The following is a 22,981-nucleotide window of genomic DNA, read 5'->3' on the forward strand; positions in this document are numbered from 1 at the left end:
GGTCAGGGGTCGCAAGGGTACAACACGGTCGAGTGCCTCGGTGGCAGCCCTTTCCCAGGCCTCCACCAAGGCATCGGCCAGGCTGTGAGGGAGATAGGTAAAGACCCAAGCGCAATCTGGAACCGTTCTGGGTCCCTTAGGCACCTGGGGCGGAACCACCTGGTCAGTTCCGCAGCCCAGCAGCGGGGGGGGGGTGACATAGCGGAAGACCAGCCACAGGAGATAATGATCTGACCATGACAGGGGGACAATAGTTGGCAAGCCCCCTCCCAAATCATCCAGCCATTGCCCAGATAGAAAAATCAGGTCGAGAGTGTGACCCCCCCATGAGTCGGGCCCTGAATTACTTGGGTCAAGTCCATGGCCATCATGGAAGCCATGAGCTCCTGAGCTAACTGTGACGACTCTCCCACTGAAGGAAGGTTGAAGTCGCCCAGAACTATGAGTCTGGGAAACTCCACCGTCAACCCCGTAGAGGGTGTCGAGCAGCTCGGGTAGGGCCATTGCCACACAGCTGGGCACCAGGTATGTTAGCAACAGGCCCAACTGAGCCCAAGGGCCACATCTCAGGAGGAGGGACTCACTCCCGCCTATCTGTACAACAGTGGTCTCCCGCAGACATAAGGTCTCCAGTATAACCACTGCCACCCCACCGCCCCTGCCCTGAGCCCACGGCCGGTGTAGCACACAGAAACCCGGAGGGCACAACTCAACCAGAGGGACACCACCCTCTGGGCCCAACCAGGTCTCTGTAATGCATGCTAGATCCCCCTGTTCCTCCTCGATCAACTCCCGGACGAGGGGAGCCTTGTTCACAATGGATCTGGCATTAAAATACACAAGCCTGAGCTCAGGATCCTGATACCCCTCACCCCCAGAGAAAAGGGTACCTCCCAGAGGATTGAAGCACGCAACCTCTCGAAGACAGCGGGGGCACGATCCCAGATGTTGATACAGCATTCTGTGTGACCGGCTGCTGCCATTCCCAATCATCGTGGGGATTTGCAACCCCACCCCAGTGCAAACAGAACCAAAAGCCCATACCCCCAACCCCATCTCACCGGGAACTGTTGTATGCCCAGACTGACAGCCGGTTGATGACACACACCCCGATTCCCTCCCCTCTCTACCATTCCCCCCTCCCTAACTCTTTAAAATAACCAGCTAAAAAACATACCAGGGGCCTCTTAATGCATTTCCACCAGAGGCCCCTATCTAAGCCCAACCACCTCTCTGGGTCCCAACAATTGGGCCTGTCCTTAAGGGAAAGTGAGGGACATGGTGACAGGTCGTATCCAGGAGGGAGGAGCCCCCCTGAGAGCATACAAGTCTGTGCTAGAATATCGAATACAGGCCATAACATAATAAAAACTGCATAGGGCAATAAACCAAATGGATAATTAGATGACTATAGTGATGTTATAGGTCCAGGATATATCTCAGTCCACCAACTCAGTTCAACTCGGCTCTCACCCGAGTCAACCAGGTAGAGCAACCACAGCCATTCTCTCACTGCCACTGAGGAAAGCCCACCTAGGGTGGACTGAGTCCAGAGTACCAAGAAAACCCATCCCACTGAACTCTCACATCAGTGGGTGGTTGATGGCCAGTCCAGACCGCCCTCTCACCATGGCCTGATCCCTGTACCATATCCAACTGGCCATAGGAAGCCTTAGGAGTGGGGACAAATGTTCGTATACCACCCTGCTCCAACCAACCGGGTGTTAAGGAGGCAGTCCTTCGTGCCAAAACAATATACATCAGCCAATCCAGGGGGTTCAAACCAGGGTGCCCCCCCTGTTAGAGATTAAACTTGATTTGGGTGACAATATTATATAATGGAGTAAAAGCACCTTTAAGGAGTTAAAACGGCCTAAGGGTGTGGCTGTAATTATTCCACATAAAAGAGAGTTAGATGTTACACGTAGTTGCTCTTGTATATGTGTTTGATGTTAGTGTTTGGATACCTCTTGTTCTCTTGTTTGCTAACTTGATATTTATTCGCTCAAGAATCAACTGCTTGCTACAGTGTATATTGTTTTTGATATTGGTAAGCAGCTTTTGTATTTTGATACTATGTTTTTATGGACTGACTTTTATGTGCATGATACTGGATTGATACTTGGACTATTTCTTACTGTGTTTCTTTATGTTGTCTGAGTAAAAATAAGTTATAAAACTTGTGTTAGTGCATTACTGTTTGCCTAAAAGTCCCAGTACAACTTCCACTGTGTATTAATAATACTCTGTTAAACAAACCATTTTTTTCAACAACATATTCTAACAATGGTTATGGGCCCAGATCCAGTGTGGTGCTGAGGACAGGCACAGTATTGTATTTATATTTCCTAACTGAGTTTTCAAATTCAGACAATGGCACAAGGACTATTCAATCCATTCTGCATTACCCGGCTTAATGGGTCAAACTACGTATCCTGGTCTACACAATGTAGTTTGCTATTACAAAATCAAGGTCTTTGGAAAATAGTCCATAATCCTCCTGATGTAACTGCCTGGGATCCAACTAATGAAGAAGATAACAAGAAGATTGTAGACTTCAATAAAGACAATGATAAGGCTTTATCTATCATTGGGCTAACATTAGGAGACCAACAGCTAGTCCATGTGCGTGGAGAAGAATCTGCTGCTAAATGTTGGGCTAAGTTGAAAAAGATTTTTGTTCGGGACAGTGTTGGTGCTCATATAAATCTTACCAGAAAGCTATTTAGAGCTAGACTGGAAAAGAATGGTGATATGTTAGCTCACCTTAACTTTATAAAAGCAACTTTGTTGGAACTGCAAGAAAAAGAACTTATTTTCTCAGAGCTTCACCAGGTTTACATCATTTTATCATCATTGGATGAGAGCTATGATGCTTTTGTATCGTCCTTGGAGGTTTTGTCCAAAGAAGACCTAACTGTTTCTTCAATAACTGGAAGGTTGTTGGAAGAATCAAGATGTCGTATGGAGAGAAAACAGTTGAGAGAGCCATTGCAACAAGAAATAAAGAAGACTGAATCTGCTTATATTTTAAGGAAATGCTTTAATTGTGGGTTAAAGGGACATATTGCTAAGTTTTGTCAGAATAGTAATTGTCAGAGAAAGGAAAGCCATAGAAAGAATAAAAAGCTGATTAATGTAGCTGTAGCTAATAGAACTACTAATAACCACAATTGGTGGGTGGTAGATAGTGGAGCTACACACTGTATTTCAAAAATAAAAAGGGATTTTGAGAATATAAGGTCTAGTAAAAAATATATTTCTATGGCTAATGGCTGGAGAGTCAAGGTCTCTGGAGAGGGTAAAGTTTACTGTTCATTTTTAAAACAAAATTTGGAAATGCTATATGTTCCCAGATGTGATTATAATCTATTATCAGTTAAGGCATTATTGGAAGCAGGTTTTAAAGTTACTTTCCAAGGGGAGGAATGTCTTATTCAAAAGAATGAAGTGAACTTAATAGCTAATATGAAAGACGGTTTGTTTGTAATTAGCAATGATCCTATAATAATGGCTACTACTTGTACAAATCAAAAACCACATGATGAATGTATTCATTTATTACATAGAAGATTGGGTCATGTGAATTTTAATACACTAAAAAGAACTGTAGCTTTGTCTAATGGGTTTAAGTTAAAGGCTTGTAAGAAATATCTACAGTGTAACGTATGTTGTAGAGAAAAGAGCAGGGCAGCACCAGCTAATAGGTTAGATGGATTTAAAACCACAACTCCATTAGAACTGGTATTTATGGATTTGATAGGTCCTATGAAACCCAGTTTAGGGGGTGCTTGCTACATATTAAATATTCTAGACCATTATAGCAGATATGGGTTCTGTTATCTCCTTACGTCAAAAACTGAAACTATACAAACAATATCTAATTGGCTCAAGTTTGTACAAAGGAAAACTCAGTTAAATGTAAAAACCATAATAACAGACAATGGAACTGAGTTTGTTAATAAACAGTTCAATGAGCTGTTAGTTTCAGAGGGAATAGAGCATAGACGTACAGCTCCTTATAGACCTCAGCATAATGCATTTGTTGAACGGAGGGGCCAAACATTGCAAGCTATGATTAGATCTATGATTGAAGATTCTGGTTTACCTGATAGCTTATGGGGAGAAGCAGCAAAATGTGCTAATCATATTTTAAACAATGTGGTTAGTTCAGCTACAGGTAAAATTCCTTATACCTTATGGTATAAGAGAAAACCAAATCTTAGTTATATTCACACATTTGGGACACCTGCTTGGGTACATATTCCAAGTTCAATAAGAAATAAAGGAGAACATAGAGCTAAACAATTATTTTTTGTTGGCTATGAGTTAAACCATAAGTCTTATCGGTTCTGGGAGAAAGGTACTAAAAACATTTATTGTAGTTCTAGCGCTGTTTTTCAAGAACAGTCAGGCTGGGAAAGGGTAGAAGATATTGTATATATTCCTCAACAAGATTTAACTAACTCCTCAAATGAAAGTGATAAAGAAGAGGAGGAACCTGCTAGAGAGATCAAACAAGAACCACTGATAGTGGAGACAGGAGAGGAAGAAGATAATAATGTAAATGTACCTATAAGTCCAATAATTCTCAGAAGGTCTAACAGGGAAAGACGACAGCCTGATCGTTTCGAGGCAGGTTTAATTTGTCAAATAGACATTGAACCTTCTAATGTTGAAGAAATAAAAATGTATCCTGAGAATGAAAGAAAGAATTGGAAAGTAGCTATGGATAAAGAAATAAAGTCTTTGTAAGATCTTAATGTTTATCAAGAGGTTAAAATACCTAAAACAGAAAAGTTAATTGGATGTAAATGGGTTTTTAAACTGAAAGAAAGTGTTACAGGAGAGGTAATACATAAAGCAAGATTAGTTGCTCAAGGATTTGCACAGAATAATAGTGATTATGATGTAGTATTTTCCCCAACGTTAAGAGCTTCCACTCTTAGGGCTGCTTTAGTTTGGGCAGCAAATAAGAATTATAGTATAAAACATGTAGATATTGAAACTGCTTATTTGCATGCAACATTAAACCATGATATATATATGAAAGTTCCATCAGGAATAGAAAGTAAGGTAGGGTACTGTTGGAAACTGAATAAGAGTTTGTATGGTTTAAAACAGTCAGGTTATGAGTGGAATAGATGTTTAGTAAAAGAGTTAAATAGTTTGGGATTTAAAGCTAGTATTGCAGATCCTTGTTTATTTATAAAACAGCAAAATAGTGAATTATCATTGTTATTATTATTCACTGATGATATTGCTATTATAGCAAAAGATGAAACAGAAACTGAAAGAATAATTTCAGGGTTAAAAAGAAAATTTAGAGTAAAAGATCTAGGAGCTATTAGTCATTATCTAGGGCTGGATATTGTCAGGACTAGTAAAGGATTTAAACTGTCTCAAGCTAAGAAAATTAATGGTTTGCTGAAACGTTATAATATGGAAAACTGTAAACCAGTAAAAACACCTATGGTTCAAGGTTTTGAGAGTTCAGCAGATAACAGCAATGTCTTTGATAAAAAGATATATCAATCATTAATAGGCAGCTTGATGTATTTATGTAATTGGTCAAGACCTGACATAGCATTTACAGTTAATCATTTAGCTAGATATTGTGAGAATCCTACAACCAGATGTTGGCAAGGTGCGAAAAGAGTTTTAAGATATTTGAAGCACACCATACATTATTCTCTATATCTAGAGCCAACAAAGGAATTGGAACTAAAAGCATTTGCAGATGCTAGTTTTGCATCTGATACTGTAACCAGGAAATCCACTTCAGGATTGGTTGTATTATTGGGAAACGCTTTAGTAGGATGGAGGTCTAACAGACAGAAGCATATAAGCTTATCAACAACTGAATCCGAATTTTCTTGTTTATCTTTATTATGTACTGAGCTATTGGTATGGAAACAATTATTGTTTGATATGGGTTTAAATTGTAATGAACCAATAAAAGTGTATGAAGACAATCAAGCAGCTATAAAATTAGCAACTAATGCTGCAGTGAAAACTAGATCAAAACATACGGATCTACGGTATCTAAATGTCAGACAATGTGTTAAAGATAATTTGATTAAACTGGAATATTGTGCAACTGAAGATAATATTGCTGACCAGTTTACTAAAGCTCAGGGTGCTATAAAGCATAAATCTGTTTGTGATATGTGTAATTTGAGATTGTAAAAATATATGTATAATATGCCACCCAAAAGGGGAGATTGTTAGAGATTAAACTTGATTTGGGTGACAATATTATATAATGGAGTAAAAGCACCTTTAAGGAGTTAAAACGGCCTAAGGGTGTGGCTGTAATTATTCCACATAAAAGAGAGTTAGATGTTACACGTAGTTGCTCTTGTATATGTGTTTGATGTTAGTGTTTGGATACCTCTTGTTCTCTTGTTTGCTAACTTGATATTTATTCTCTCAAGAATCAACTGCTTGCTACAGTGTATATTGTTTTTGATATTGGTAAGCAGCTTTTGTATTTTGATACTATGTTTTTATGGACTGACTTTTATGTGCATGATACTGGATTGATACTTGGACTATTTCTTACTGTGTTTCTTTTTGTTGTCTGAGTAAAAATAAGTTATAAAACTCGTGTTAGTGCATTACTGTTTGCCTAAAAGTCCCAGTACAACTTCCACTGTGTATTAATAATACTCTGTTAAACAAACCATTTTTTTCAACAACATATTCTAACACCCCCAACCGAACAAAGCACGAGGGCCATGCCACGGAAAGTCCACAAGCCATTAAGCCACCATCCTCAGCAGAAAAGCGCCCAGCAGCAGTCCCGATGGCAAGGCCACATCTCGGCCGAACTTCGGCCCAGCAGGCCTTCTGAAATGGAGAAGGGGGTCTCTATGCCACCAAAAAGGGCGCCCACCCACTGTTCATGTCTCCACATAGCAAAAAGCATCCAGCAGCCATCCCAAACTGCAAAGCCACACCCTGGTTGATCTTCGGGCCCGGAGGCCTCCCGAGAGAGAAGGGAGCCTCTGCGCAGCTAAAAACGGGGCCCATCTGCTGTCGATGGAAGCGGCAGCAATCTGAGCGGCACGGCCATGCCTCGGCCAATCTTCGGGCTGAGAGGCCTTCCAGGAAGAAAAGGGAGCCCACCTGCTGTTTATGGAAACGGCAGCGCTCCGAGCGGCACGGCCACACCTCGGCCGATCTTTGGGCTGGGAGGCCTTCTGGGGGGAGAAGGGAGCCCCCCTGGTGTTCCTGGAAGTGGCAGCGCACCAAATAGCAAGGCCACACCTTGACCGATCTTTGGGCTGGGAGGCCTTCCGGAGGGAGAGGGGAGCCCACCAGCTGATTCATAGAAGCAACAATGCTCCGGATGGCATAACCATGCCTCGGCCGAACTTCGGGCCAGCGGGATTACAAAAAAGAGAGGAGAGCCTCCACGCCGCTAAGAAGTGGCCCCCAACTGCTGTTAATACCTCCAACTCTCCATCGGGTCACCACGCCATGATATATTTGATTCTGCATGTTACAACAGCGGCAAGAATTATATTCGCGCAGTATTGGAAAAATGAAGAAATACCATCAGATGAAGAAATAATTTACAAAATACTAGAATGTACAGAGATGGATAGACTGACTCTGAGGCTGAAAGAAAAAGAAGAAACAAAATATTATCAAACTTGGGACTTATTTTATCGATGGCTAGAGGAAAGAATAAAGGATTAGGAACTAAATATGAATTAGCAAATGTAAACTCAGGCAGCACGTTTGTTGCTGCCGGGAACGACTTTCCATCGCCCAGTGCGCTCACACAGGGAGGGCCTCCTCAGGGTGCCATCGACTAGACAATGTCGGCTGGCGACCCCCAGGGGGAGGGCCTTCTCTGTGGGAGCGCCAGCCCTGTGGAACCAACTCCCCCTTGAGCTCCGGATGGCCCTGGATCTCCGGTCCTTTCGCCGCGGCCTTAAAACATTCCTTTTCCATCAGGCTGACCTGGACTGATGACAGGGATTTTAAAAATGTTTTTAATTTTATTATTGGGGCTGCTAGTTTAATTCTTTTTTAACTTTTGTATTATTGTATTTTTTATTGTTGTTAGCCGCCCTGAGTCCTTTGGGAGATAGGGCGGCATATAAGTCCCATAAATAAATAAATAAATAAATAAATAAATAAATAAATAAATAAATAAATAAATAAATACTATTGAATGTATGAAAAACAATCAATAAAAATCTTTAAAAAAAGAAAGAAAGAAAGAAAATGTCCACGGCAGTTTCTCTTTCAAATCTAGCTGGAAAACTAGATTTGAATAGGTCTAAAAATTAATTATTCTCCAAGATTGTACTGAAAAATAAAATGATGTAATATATCATTATATTTTAGGATATCTATATCATAGAAATGTATATAATATAAATATTGTACTTCCTAGTTTATATGCATTTTTATAGAACAGAAATAAGGATATGGGTAAAATTTAAAAAGTTAAAAACCAAAGTATCTTAATTTAAAGCTATACCTTGTATTGAGGCATGAACATTTGTCAATAAAGCAAATATGTTCAGCTAAGACAAGGGCCTGTGTTATAAGAATGGCAAGACACTGATCTAACAGGAGGCCTGTGATGCAATGTAACTTTGGAACTCGGTGGAAAACAGATGCTTCTCCTAGGTGACTAGTTTAATCAGAGCTGCTGACTTTATAGTGTTTTCAAAACCCTTTGCCAAAGATGAATTTCCTGGAGTGGCTAAACTGCAGGTGCTAAAGGCCTGGAGTGGACAGGCTGTCTAGAGAACTTCATGCCACTGTCTCAAAAATGAGCTAACTGCTGACAATAATTGATGAGCCAGAGCAATGCAGCAGAGGGTGCACGTTAGAAATACCCACAATAACAAGAAATGCCTATGTTTTTAAATGTGCAGCCATTTTCAGCAACAAAGAGCTTCCCATATCAAACTGCTGACTCTTTTTTTTTCTTGTCACGAAAACACTTCAGCATACCTCTTAATAACATGAGGTAAATCAAATGGGGGATCAGCTGGAGCTTAATAGCACTTGTCTCCCCTTGGATATCAGGTGTGTGTACTCTGTTTCTCTGGCAGATTAATTTATGGTCTCTGATGAGTCTGTGCCCCTAAAACATGCAATATTAGGGTGATCCTGGAGTTTTCCTGTACAAAGACTTACAAAGGCAATCCCTAACTTGTGCCAAGGATCTGAATCGGTGACTGAACATGTACATTCTGGGCCCGGGCAACAAAAAATTAGCTACCAGTTCTGCGGACCTGGTGCAAACTGGCTGAATCCCACCACTGGGATAGGCTTTATTTCTAACATTTCTGTAGGAAAGTGTGTGTGTGTGTGTGTGTGTGTGAGAGAGAGAGAGAGAGAGAGAGAGAGAGAGAGAGAGAGAGAGAGAGAGAGAGAGAAATATGTATTACACCTAACAATTTGGCAGTGGCACAAAGAAAAAATTGTAAGTATATATACAACCCTACTGTCACTTCATCCACAGACCTGAAAAATAAAACCTTTATGTCCATTTCTGTGGAGCAAGCAATACAGTACTAAGTAAAAGCCTTTCTTGGAACCAGTCCTTAATGCTGTTTGGAATCTATGATCAAATTATCACCACAAGAATCCTATTGGATTATACCAACAATTAATTCTGCATCTTAATACTATGACAAATATATGGCTTGCGATAGCGTTGTGGTGTACAGATAAACCTCTAGGTAGATGGAAGGGAACGATAATCACACATTTCTAATGAAGTAGAAGCCTTTATTACTTATTACCTCCAAGAGGAGTTACTATTTAACTCCTGAGTTATACACTCCAATAACTAGTTGTGATTTGGAATGCGCTTCGGCTGCTTAGGTAATGTGGATAAAAACAAAAAGACAATAAAAATCTGTCTAGGAAAGTATGGGGTAAATCTGCTGCTGCTGCTGCTGCAAAAAACAAAACCTGCTGGGTCCAAGAAAGGCTTTTATTTAGCATTGTGTTGCTTGCCCCACAAAAATGGGCATAAAGGTTTTATTTTTCAGGTCTGGGGATAAACAGGCGGTAGGGTTCTAAAAAAGAATGGAGAGTGATAAACAAATTCCACCTCTCCCCGAGGGTAAAGCTAGCCAGCATGCTGCACATAAATTAACTAATAAACTGCAATCTGCTAATCTTTCCGCTGCTTTCCCTCATGTTGTTCAATCTAAGCTGTGTGTATGTGTTTGTGTGTGTGTAAACAAGCTTGACCACAAGAACAATACAGCTAGAGCAGAAGTGAAGTATAGCCACAGAAATTGTCTTTCTTGCTCTGGCAGGATGGGCAGATCTCAAGGACAGACTTTTTTGGTCCTGTCAGTTTAAAGAACTGGTGCAGAGAAGTGCTGAAGAAGTGACTATTGCTGAAAGTTCCTGTCTGATTTTAGAAGTTAATGTTTTCTGTAATTTTTTTGCTGCCATCTAGTAGCCATCCAGAATTTTGCAGCCCAGATCTGAGAGACCTGATCTTGATCCAACTTTGGGGTCAGGAAGTCAGTATAGTTGGCAAAGAGTTCCATGTCCTCTTTATTTGAGTGTAAATTCCATATGAATTTGTTGGAACTGTGTAACATTATGATATAATTTACGACTTGAGTCTCGACCAATTATCCAATACAAAATCTTTTTTTCTTTAAGTAAATATATGAGAAAGTCTAATATACATGGAACCTTTTAAAATGTATTTTGCATTTCCCAGATGAGATAAAGATGTGTGGGACTTGCACATATTTGATATGCAGATGTTCCTCAAGTCAAGGTAATTTCAAAAACTGAGTTGCACGTAATCCCTTGTGCACTTAATAATAACTGGATTTACAATTATTTGTTAATTGTAAATAATAACATGATTACTGGAATTTTAAAAATGCAGTAATTCACACAAAATCTTCATTATTCCCCGCTCCTTGGTCTTTCTAAATTCCATCCAATTCCATCCTCAAAGAAGGTCATTATATAAAGTTTAAATTCTATCTTTGAAGAATACCTCATTTCATTATCTCTCTGGCCCTCCAAACGTATACACATATGTATTAAGTAGTAATTTGGATTCTTTTCTTTAGGACTTGAGCTCTTAGCTGTGGGTTTTCCTAGCATTTCCCACACTATGTATATTAAACAGCCAAGAATATCAGCCTGCTCCTTGAAAGTGACCTGAGACTTCACTCAAATAATTTTGTTGCACGGTGTCAAAACTGTCACATGTTAATGCATCTCTCTCTCTCTCTCTTTCTCTATTCCTAATGATCCCTGCAACAATTTTAAAGCCAGTGTAACATATTACACACACACAAAAAGAAAAGAATTAAAATTGTGGAAACCTTGCACAGGATTTTCTTTTGCATTTTACCATTAGGTCCTATTCTACTTTTGTGAATTGATGATGCGTCTCAAGGTTTTTATGGGAAATGGAATACTGAATGTGCGTTCTCTTTCTTAGGCAGTCTCAGTAATGAAGAACCCAAACAGGACTATGCTAGCTAAAAATACAGAGAGCTATTGTGCTCCAGTACTAATGTTTTGAAATAAGAAAAGAGTGGAAGAGGTCAACAATCCTGTTCTTCATGACTGCTGCATCAAAGCATCCAAGATACCTCTTCCCCCTCCACTCCCCCATGCACAATATCTTCTACCTAGTTGCCGATTCTTGCTCAGAAGACAAAACCAATTACTTCCGGAAAATGGCATAAACCAAATGCAGAGCAGAGCTAGTTTAGTTTAGATGCCTTAAAATGACATTCCAATTACCTCCTAGTCTCACTCCTTTGGTTTGGCTTCCTGGACAACAATTATCCTCGCAGCAATAATCTAAAGGCCAGAATTCTGCAGCACCGAAGGATTTTTCAGATCTACGCTCTCAAGGTCAGTCAGCATCTGGGCAGACTAGTGCTAGTTGCCTGAGCTTATTGTGCTGAGTTTTTGGTCACTGACACGGTCCACTTAAGTGCCACTCCTGCATCTCCAGTAAGTAAAAGGCAAAGTTCTTCCTTCATAGGGTAGGAATGCCATTTGTAAAGCATTCCTTCCCTCTGAAGGAAGAATGGATGGACGGATGGACTTAGGGAAGAGCAAGGAAGGCTGAAACAGCAGCAGCTTAGCTCCTCAGCACACTGAGATTTCAACCTTGCTTGGTTCTAACTGTAACCAGGAGTCTATTTTACCCCCTTGTCTTTTGTAGGATACAGAAGGTGAATAATGAAATCCTTTTGCTAATAGTTTATGAGCCATGAGATTGGAAATGTATATGGATAGACCTGAACGCTGGTCTCAAAACCACTTGAGAGCCTCTTGGAGCCTGCCAGAAGTAACCGTTTAATATCCCCTCCCCACCTTGAGCACAGGGGAGCAGGGCTAACGATCTTTTTTCCAGATACTTTTTAGCCCCTCAGATACACACATATTGCAAATATCAATGGGCAGGTAAAACCCTTGTCGCGTGTGTGCGTGCGCGCGCGCGCCCTTGGGTCTGCAGCATGTGTTTAATTAATCCGAATGGAGGTACTGGGGGGGGGGAAGGGCAAAAGAAATAAGACCTATAGACTATACACCTCACAGGCCGGTCTTGCCATCACATGTGCGCAGCAGCAGACGACCCCTTTCATTGTATATTATCGGAAGCCCGCTGAGCTGTCAGTTGGCCGCTGACGTGTCCACCGTCTGGGCTCTGAAGACAACATCCAGGGTGTCACTGACAGGAGGGCAGATGAAAGCCCGCCGGGACGTCAAGGGACGCAATAAACGCAGGGAGGAGAGGGAAAGCGCCCCCCCCCGAGCGGGTGCTCCAGAACTCACTCCCCAGCCTCAGGGAAAGCCCCCCCCCGGCGGGAGCGCCCAGCTAAAAGGAAAGAAGCGGCGGGAAGAGAGGCTGGAAGGAAGCAGGAGGGCGTTAGATGGACGGGTGGGGAGGGGAGGGGAGGGGAGGGAGAGACAAATGGCCCCAGAAGAAAAAACAAGAGAAGGGAAAAGGGGGCTCCAAGAGGCAAGGGCGGTTTGAAAAAGGAGCAAAGTTGATAGTTAAGGCGAGAGGAGGAGAACGTCTCGAAGTCTTCCACTTCTCCAGGAAGGGGACGGGGGGGGGAGGTCGCTTGAGGCAAGCCCCGCTCTGAGGAGAGCGGGCGTTTCCCGGAGAGTCAGGGCCTCCTGACGTCCGGCGGCACCTCAGTCACTCACCCACCCACCCCACCTCCCGCCACTCTCTAAGCCAGACAATCCCCAGGCTTTCTCAGGGCGCAGAGCCGGGTGAGAGCTTCTGCGGATCGAACTGCCCAATTCGCAGAGGCGCAGTGGGTCGCCCTCCCACCCACCCACCCCGACGGGTCATTCGCTGCCGGAGGGAGGAAGGAGAAAAACTCTTGCCGAGCGCCAGGGCTCTGGGCTATATCCTGAGCAACCGAGGCCATCATTGGCCTCGGAATCCATAGGCCTTGGTGATGAGGGAACGCTCCCACCCCACCCAAGTGCCCGGCTTGAAGCCAATGAAGGGGCAAGGAATTTCTCCGCCAAGCCGTCAACCAAGCCGTTCTACCACCCTGCAATCCTGGGGTGGGGGGTGGGGGGGAGAGAGCGTTAGATTCCCGCGCAACTTTATTGACCACCTTTGACATTAGCCTGTCCTGTTGCCACTTGATGACGCGTCCTCACGTTTAGTCGACGCCGAGGGGCGCTTTTTCTCTGGGAGCAGCTATTGGAGCCAAAGGTCAGAGGAAAGTGGGTGAAAGCTCCACTTACATTGCATCCATTTTGCAATGGCAAAGGGGTTTTTTGGGAAAACCGTAAACAATACTGGACTTTACAACAATTTTGACTATCCCGATGCCCAGGTTTGAAGGGCTCGGGAGTTTCAAAAGCGGATCCGCACCAGAGGTGCTTCGTAGCATATACGCGACCTGCCTCTTCTATTCCAACCATAATCCCCCCCTTCGTCCAATTAATAACTTTTTTTTAATAGAGTGCGACCGCTGGTAACCCTAGCCAGGTCTCAGTAGCCCAGGCAAGCCAATTCCAAGCATATGTGGGCAATTAAGAACCCACCAGCGCCCTAACAACACACAGTAAACATAAGCACAATTACCGCCGAACTAAATCCTTTGCTACAGTACACCCACACTTTTCAGCCCTGGCAACTGCCTGGGGGGTGGGGGAGGTTAATCTTCCGAAGAGAAAGGGGGGCTCCCTGCGCAAAATTACGCCTTCTCTTCTCATTTGTTAGCTGATTCCATCAAAAAGTTCGCTATTTATAGGCTACACACATGAACCTGGAGGAACGCAAACCCTCCCGTGTTTGTTCCCTTTTTGCAAAGTGACCGGTGCCGCAGCTTTTGATTGCCGTTCGGGCAGCCGGAGCGGCGGAGCTGCAATCAAAGCAGGCTCGGGAGCAGATCTCCAGCTGCAGGGAGTCCGGGCAGAGCGCTCGCAGCACAACCTTGTGAGTACCGTACCGCGATCCCCCCCGTCCCCTCCCCTCCCCTCCCCCCCCCCCACACACACACTCCCAGCACAATTTGTAAGGTTCGTTTAGGAAAACCCATTGTGAAAGAGAAAGAGGGGAGCCTGGAAAAAGAAAGACGAAAGAGACCGTGAACTCGAGGAAGACAGACTTCGAGTAGGCGGAACAGGGCTGAGATTGAGCCCCGCCGTGGTCGCGGGGGGTCCCTCAGATTCAATTATCCGAAGAGTGGCGCTTAGCGGTTCTCCCTAAAGTCAGGCAGGGTTGGGTTGCTCCGTCTGGGAATCAAAGCTGAAGGGAAAGGGATCTTTGCGATTCCCAAACAGAAGTGATTGGTGGACAGCTGCCTCCCAGGACGGTCGAGAGAGGCAGATAGAAAAGCACCCCAAAGAAGAGGAGTCTACTTGATTTTGTTCTGATGTAGACAGAGGGCCCTACAGAGCCCCAGGAAGACTGAAAACCTTAGCTATTGCTCTCCACCACCCCACACACGCACGCCTCCCCCCCATGGATAGGACAGTTGTTAAAAAATTCTACTATTTCCTTCTCGGGCATTCCTCAAACGGCCTAACCATAAATTAATCAGATTCCCGCTTGAGTCGGGCTAAAAACCCGGTTTGCGCGTGGGAAAGAGCGGAGGGGATGCAAACCTTGCAGGGGCCGGGAAATGCCGCTTTGGTCGAGGCGGGCGTGGGATGGCAACCAACGGCCAGCCAGCCAGCGAGCCCTGTACTGGGGAAGAAGGGACGGGGTGGGGTGGGGTGGGGGTGCTTTTTGCTAGCCGAAAGAGCCGGACTAGCAGCGCGCTTGAGCCTGGGCCTAAAGCCCACCCAGGCAGCAGCGGCGGGGGGGGGGGGCGGGATCCCAGCCCGGTTCTTAAGAGCAGAGGAGCGACAGGGGCGCCCGGGTGCTTCTCCGCCCGCCCTTGCACGGTCTCCGGCTCCAGGTCCGGGCAGCAGCTCCCGAGATGGGCATTCCGCGAAGGAGGAGGAGGAGGAGGAGGAGGAGAAGCGAGCGTGTGTGTTTGTTTGTGTGTGTGTGTGTGTGTGTGTTTCTCCGTGCCTGGGCGCATAGCGGAGGGGCCAGCGCAGTCCCAGAAAATAGCAGCAGCGACTTGCTGGGGCTCCGCTCGAACTTTGCTGCCTCCAGTGGAAAAAGTGACTTCGATCCAGGGCCATTTATAGGCGAGGGAAAAGCCTCCTTTCCCGCCAGCGGCGGCCGAGCGAGCAGGCGGCCTTCCAGCTTCCCCGCCGCCCCCAGCGAGCCCTCGCCTCGCCTCGCCTCGCCTCTCTGGCGGGTGCCGGGTGGGGAGGGCGGCCGTCGGGCAAAACTTCTATTTCGCTAATCTTTTTGAAGATCGTAGCGCGAGGAACCCGGTGGATCACAGGGAAGATAACGGGGAGACCTTATTTTAAAATGGGGGGAGGGTGTTATCTAGAGTTAAATGCATTTCTCCCCCCCCCCTATATAATTGAACCGGTAGAGATATTAACCCATTTTTTCAAAAGTCTTCTAGAAATAAGGCTGTATGGTCCCTAGTTTGCATTTTGTCCTCACTTCTTTTTCATCAGGTTTTCTAAAGAAGGAAAGTTAATATTCGTAATTTATTCAGTACCTTGGGGGCAGATGCTCTCTCTTGAAACAAAGAGTTCTCCAATTTCACTTCCAATCTCTCCATACTGTTTATGTTTTTTCTTTTGATATTTTTTTGCACATCAAAATTTGAAGGGTAGTGTAAGAGACATACTGTCAGAAGAGAAATAATGTCACAAACCTAGGAGGTGGTTGGGAGAGTATTCCTTATATAATATTTGAAAAGGGGAGACAACATTAAGACATTTACACCAATACTATTTAACGGTAGAAAATCAAGAGTTTTAATTGTTTGGCCCCAATAAAATATTTTTTTCATTTACAGTACAGTTGCACTAGAGCTCAGACAACTGAAATTATATACATTCAGATCTTTGTTCTATATTCTGCTTAATTTGAGAAGCTACTCAAAGGTGATTAAAAATTAAACTTGGCTTTGAAATTAGTTTGGCATATCTGAAGTTTTGTCTTTACTGAAAAGTTGTTTTGGGAAAGTACACGGTTACTTCCTAACTAACTGAAATGTGATGAAATCAATTTTGTGTTTTTAGGCTCTAATTTTGAAAAGAACTTCTATATCCAGCCATTTCTATGAGATTTTACAAAATATCAAACCCTCATTTTCCTAGTGGCATAACATCATAGTTTCTTCCAAGTACTTTGCAGCCTATTCAGGGCAAAATCCCTAAAGTTGTGAATAGTAGATATATCTTCTACATGTAAGTTAGGAGGATAAAAGAAGTTTAAAAAAAAAATAATAATCATTCCCAAGCATAGATTGAATGTTTGAAGTAAAAGGAAAGTAAATGAGTGATAGGAAATACTTTCATTATACAATATCCTTTATTTTCTTTCTTAGTGGATGATACACTAAGGCCAAACATTCCTAAAAAAAAAATCTTACAGTCTGTTTACATAGATTTCAAGTTAATTCTTTATAGGAAAAGTACAACTAATCATTAAAGTATTAGTTATTAAGAGTTAATTTCCTGAACCTATGTAGGATGTTGTTCTCTACTGTTAATTATAAATTTATTGGAATGATTATCATGGTAAACATAATGAAACTGGAATATTCTGTGTGCCTTCCCAGAAAACTCTCCGTGTGGTTCAGAACATTTAGAATAATATTTTGTTTATAATTGTATAATGCAGTTTCTAGTAAGTATGATTTCTCATTATTTACTTAGTCAATATTTTATTTATTATTTATGTATTATTTCAATGTATTTGACCACCCATTTTACATTTGTGACTCTGGACCACTAACAACTGTTAAAAACACCATGAAATTAGGCATAACTGTAGAAAGAATACACACACACAGACACACACGTGTGTATGCGCGCACGTGTATATGTATACACAAACACACAGAGACACACAATATATAACTGGTAACTGAATTATCTGATTACTTTCAGCTGAGCATTTTCTCCTGAGAAGTACTATTTTGAATAATAATAATAAAGTGATGGTCCAATGGCTTATTTACCAAAAACGCATGTTTTATATTGCATCATTTAAGCGATAAAAATATAGGTGTTTAAGCCAATCAGTATTTATTTCTGAAATGTAGGGATTTGCCCTTCCTTAAATTTTTCAAACAGAACAACTTTTAGTACTGTTAGTTGTGTAGTAGGCTGCCTCTTTCAGCATGTGAGCATTTCTTATGTGGATTTAATCCCTGACAACTAGATTCAGTTTGATCCAGATAAGAACCTCTAATTCCACCAAACCGTCTTCCAGTTTTCCTTCCTCAGCAGAATTCAAGAGTCTTCACATATTAGTCCAATCTTCACATATAGCCCATTGTTTTCCCTTTAAGCCCTTCCTCAAACTACTCTTTCTATCTAGAACTGTGTTGTATCATTTATCTCTTTTAATATTTCCATGCTTTCTCTCTTCCTCAGTCTCTTACCTCTTAAGACCCTGGGTTAAGTTTTTCATCCTATCTGATTATTACTCAATCAGATTGACAGTAGATTATCACCACTGTCACAGTGGTCTTTTTATTCTTGTCCATTTGAGCGGGAAATTTCATCCCACTTTTTTTTCTTCCTACTCTTTCCCCATTTTTCTCTTTTCACAGATCAACCAAGTGTTGATCCATTAGTTACATGTTGCATGGCAAAATACTTTTAAAAGTACCCGCTTTTTCAATTTCTGATAAAAATTAAATTTCTTTAGAAATGTTATTAATGGGCCTCATATACTATTGGTTAAATATCAGCCTGTATTCAGTTTATACATGTTAGGGCTATGTTCTCTTGGCACAATAAAGAGGACTAAAAATGTAGGTTTCATGAGAAAAGCCCTCTATACATTTTTAAATTTGAATTAAAGATTTTAATAGGTGGGAAAGGCCATTTCATTGTAAGTGTATGAGTCATAATGTGTACACATCTCCCAGGTGTCATGAGATGATATGCATTTAATCTGAATCTTGTAAATGATAAAACATGTGCAGAGAAGCATCTTTGCTGAAATTGTAAATAAAGAGTGCAAAGATGCTTCATAGAGATTAAGTGGTCCTGGATGAAAGGAAAATGTGAACACAAAAGGTGAGAAAAAGCATGCACATTGTTTCATTGTGAAGATTTAAACACTGCTTTAGTTAAGGGACAGAAATCTCTGTTTGTTTAGAATTGGTAGCATTTTCTTCAGAATATAAATTATCTTTTAGTTTGCTGTTGTAGTCTCTTGACTTTGTAACTAGAGATAGTTCAGCACATAATATTCAGATTACAATAAACAGAATTTTCAGTGAAAGAAAGGGTCCGATGTCTTTCTGGTACCACTGCTCACTTTTTCAGCCATGTCAAAAGATGTATTAGAAATGTCAGTATTGTTACCTCCCTCCCTTTCCTTGTTCTTCAAAATTATGCATGTACTTTTCATACTAAAAACGTACGTGTGAACCAATATACTATATGCTATTAAACAAATAGAGAAGAAAGTAGTCAAGGATAGTTTTCAAAAGCAAAAGTTAGAATTTCACAATAATTTTAAATTTTAACTAAATACATTTCTTACCTATTTCAACTGTCTTACATACTAGAGAATCAGAATACATGTTATTCAGTGCCATATAGGCAGAACTTCCAATTTGAATCAGAGAGAAAAAGAAGATATAAATAGAAATACAGGGGAAAACAGGAACTCATTTAGAACATCTCCTACCAGCTTTTCTCTTACTTGCATGTTCATTTTAGCAGCTACAGGAAAAAAGATACTTCTAGTCTTGTTTTCATTAAATATTCCATATATAAACTGTTTTAAAAGCCATTTATCTTTCTCTTATTCTCAACCCCACACTTGCTATGAGTATGCTATTCCCAATATTAACTCTTAGTGTCATTTGCGTTTCAAACTACTTTGTTTTAATCCTATTTAAAACTTGAAGTAATTGTACAGAACTATAACTTTGAAATAATTTAACTGGATAATAGGAGTAAAAAAAACTATTTTTCCTTCCTTCCTTCCTTCCTTCCTTCCTTCCTTCCTTCCTTCCTTCCTTCCTTCCTTCCTTCCTTCTTCCTTCCTTCCTTCCTTCCTTCCCTATTAATTTTGTATATTTGCTGTAAAAATTCTGGTAAACTACTTAGAAGCAGGAATATGTCAAGGCCATAACCGAATCAGTAAAAACCATACTGCTTAGGAATTTTACCTCCAACAAAGCAGAGTATGGCATCCGTAATTCAGCACAAAAAGTACAGGTTCTCTTTGACTTAAGAACTGTGAAATTAAGATAGCTATTAAAAATGAAGCAAACCCCCCAAACCTAAGAGAAGGTAAAAACATAGATCTATAGAACTTTTTCAAAGTGCAAAAAGGTAAGAGGGGGAGAGGGAAGAAGGTAAAGGAAAGATGAGAAAACTGGAACGCAAGAGAAAGAAAAAGGATTCTTTTTTTTAGAATGAACAAAATTGATATTGAAATCTAAAGGGGAAGGGAGCACTCCCAGTGTCTTTTCCACTGACTTTGCACTACTGGAGTGGGCGATTGGGGTTCCAGGCCAACTGCTGATGAAACTCTATAAGCCCTGTTTCAGTTGGGGTGGACATTTCCAAGAGAGTCAGAGCCACCTGGTGCTAGGACAGCGTTCCAGTCATGTACACCTCCTGCTGCTACAAAGTCAGACAGTCTGCAGCATTTCTCTGCTGGATAAGAGTCTCACCAAATGAACTGGCAAATTCACAGAGAATTTGGCATCTGACTTATCACTTTTCTCTGATGGGTCAGCACTTCCTTGCCTGGCATCTATGACAGCTTCCTGCCAGAGGGAGAAGGAAATCCCTTGCAGAGCTTGATCCTCGAACCTCGAACCAAACTCTCAAGTTCTAAAAATACAGTATAGATCAGAGTCCTCCCTAAGTTTCAGTATCTTAGAATCAACAAACACACCCCCCCCCCAAATGAATGAAAAGGGCAGGAACTATAGAGTTAGAATCACACTCGAGCTAACAGCAACTTCCTTCCTGTCTGGCTAATAATAGGTGCATAGCAGTATGTTATATATTTATGCTTCACAGTTCCAGAACAATGGTCCAGTTGTACATTAATATCTTTTCTCCCCCTTCACATCTTGCGTGCATTACAATAAGTGCAATTATGAAGGATTAGGCTAGAAGAGGGGTGTTAAACCCAATTTCATTGAGGGCCACATCAGCATTGCAGTTGCCCTCAAGGGGCTGGGTGGGCGTGGCCTGGATGGGCGTGGCCTACTGGGTGGGCGTGGCTAGAGTGCGTATGGCCTACTGGGTGGGCGTGGACAGCTCTACATCGTTCACATCAAGGTTGCCTATGGGGGCCTGGGCAGGAGTGGGACAGATCTGAGGGTCTCTGGCAGAAGGAGGGTCTCTGGGCCAGGGCCAAGGCAGTGGGGGCTGTTCCCTCACTGTTTCCAGGATGGCTTCGCGGGCCACATGAAACCACTTTGCGGGCTGGATCCGGCCCCCGGGCCTTGTGTTTGACATGTCTGGGCTAGAATTATAATAGCCATATGAGGTACAGTCAGCTATGCTGACTCAGGAATTCTGGGAGTTGAAGTCCATGAGTCATAAAAGAGCCGAGGTTGCCTACCCCTGCCCTATACCATTTCAGACAAATGGTTGTCCAATCTCTGTTTGAAAACCCCCAGTGATGGAGCACCCACAACTTCTGAAGGCCAGCTATTCCATTGGTTGATTGTTCTCACTGTTAGAAATTTTCTTCTTAGTTCTAGGTTGCTTCTCTCTTTAGTTAGCTCCCATCCATTGTTTCTTGTCTTGCCTTTTGGTGAGTTGGAAATTAAGTTTGACCCCATCATCTTTGTAGGAGCCCCTCTGATATTCACTCCCATTTTACAGATTGGAAAGCCACACAATGATTTCAATTAAATCAATATAAGATCTGAATGCATCTCTTCAGAGGTTCAAGTCCGAGCCCCCCCCCAAGCAGTCCATCAAATTTTACTTTGATTCTCCTCCACCCTTTAGATTTTGGGTCTATTGATACATTTCAGTGGGATTGTCCTGCCGTGTTTTCCCAGATTCAACAAGAGCAACCAGAATACTGTTGCATAGCAAAAAGTTTATTCCATTAGCCACTGCCCCTCTAACCCTTCCCCCACTGCCAGAATGGCATCAGATCTATTTTGATCCTTCTGTTATTGCTTCCTCTAGGATAAATCAGGGATACCCCAATTATTCTTGGCTTCCTAATCCAATTTTATTTTTAGAAGTGTTGGGTAAGAAAAAAAAGTGTTTTAATAAATATAGCCAAGCTAGAAGTACCACAGTCATGAATCACAATGCTTCAACCAGATGCCAGAAGCACATCTGGGAACTTTCCAGGTCTTCTCTCTAGGGGGCCGAGGGAGAACAGACAAAGGTTATACAAGGGAAGGTTACAAGGCAGAGAGGCTGTAGCTGCAAAGATAGGAAGGAATGCTTTGTATGAGTTAAAAGCTGGGCTCCTTAATAATCTGTAGACACAGTTAACAAAATCTGGGGAAACTCACAACCCCCCAAATAACTTCACTGAATTTCCCTCCATTTTCCCGTCCTTAGTTCATATAGGTTAAAGAACAACAGTGTTCTTTGTATGTTTTTAAAAGCTGGGATCTGTAGACATGAGAACAACAGTTGGCAAAATCCGGGAGCACCCCAAAACCCCAAAATTACTTCACTGAACTTCCCTCTGTTTTCCTGTCCTTAGTTCAGATAGGTTAAAGGACAATAGTGTATGTGTGTGATCTGGTGGTGATAAGTGTGACTTTACATTCCCTTCTTGATGCTTCCCACAATTTAAGCTCCACTCCCAGCTTCATTCAGACTCTGCAGACCTTTTTCACTCTTCCATTTAAAACTTTTGCAGTAAAAAGTTATCCTCAGTTTCAGGAACACAGGACCAAAGAGAAAATTTGTCGCCTATGTGCTGTTGGGGGGTGGGGGTGGGGGAAACAAAACAAAACAAAACAGACACACTCAAGATAATGGAGGGTTTCACCTTAAAACAATTCCTCCTCTTTCATTTACAGTGCAAAAATGCAGTTTGCTAGAACCTTGAGTCTAACCAATCTTCTCGCATTTGTTCCCCTATCTCAAAGTATCCCGGACTGCATCGTTCGCACCTCTTTGCCGCGGAAACAGCCCCGAGGAGGACGACCCCCCCCCCCCACATCAAGGCTAGAACTGCAGAGGTTCCGGGCCGAGGCAAGTTGCTCATCCCAGAGTCATGTGAGTACCCGCTCCGCCATCTACCGCCGGATCTTGCGCTGACTTCTCTGCGGTTCGCGCTCCTGCTTGACTTCACTGCTACTTTCCTTCCTTGCGGCGCCCTTTTCGAAACGGCGCGGCTCCTGGCTTTGAGCGAGTCGAAAGCAATGTGGCTGAGAACAGAGCAGGGAGAACGGAGGTGGATGGAGAGGAGGAA

This window comes from Vipera ursinii (genome assembly GCF_947247035.1).
Source record: "Vipera ursinii genome assembly, chromosome: 1".
NCBI classification, from domain to species: Eukaryota; Metazoa; Chordata; class Lepidosauria; order Squamata; family Viperidae; genus Vipera; species Vipera ursinii.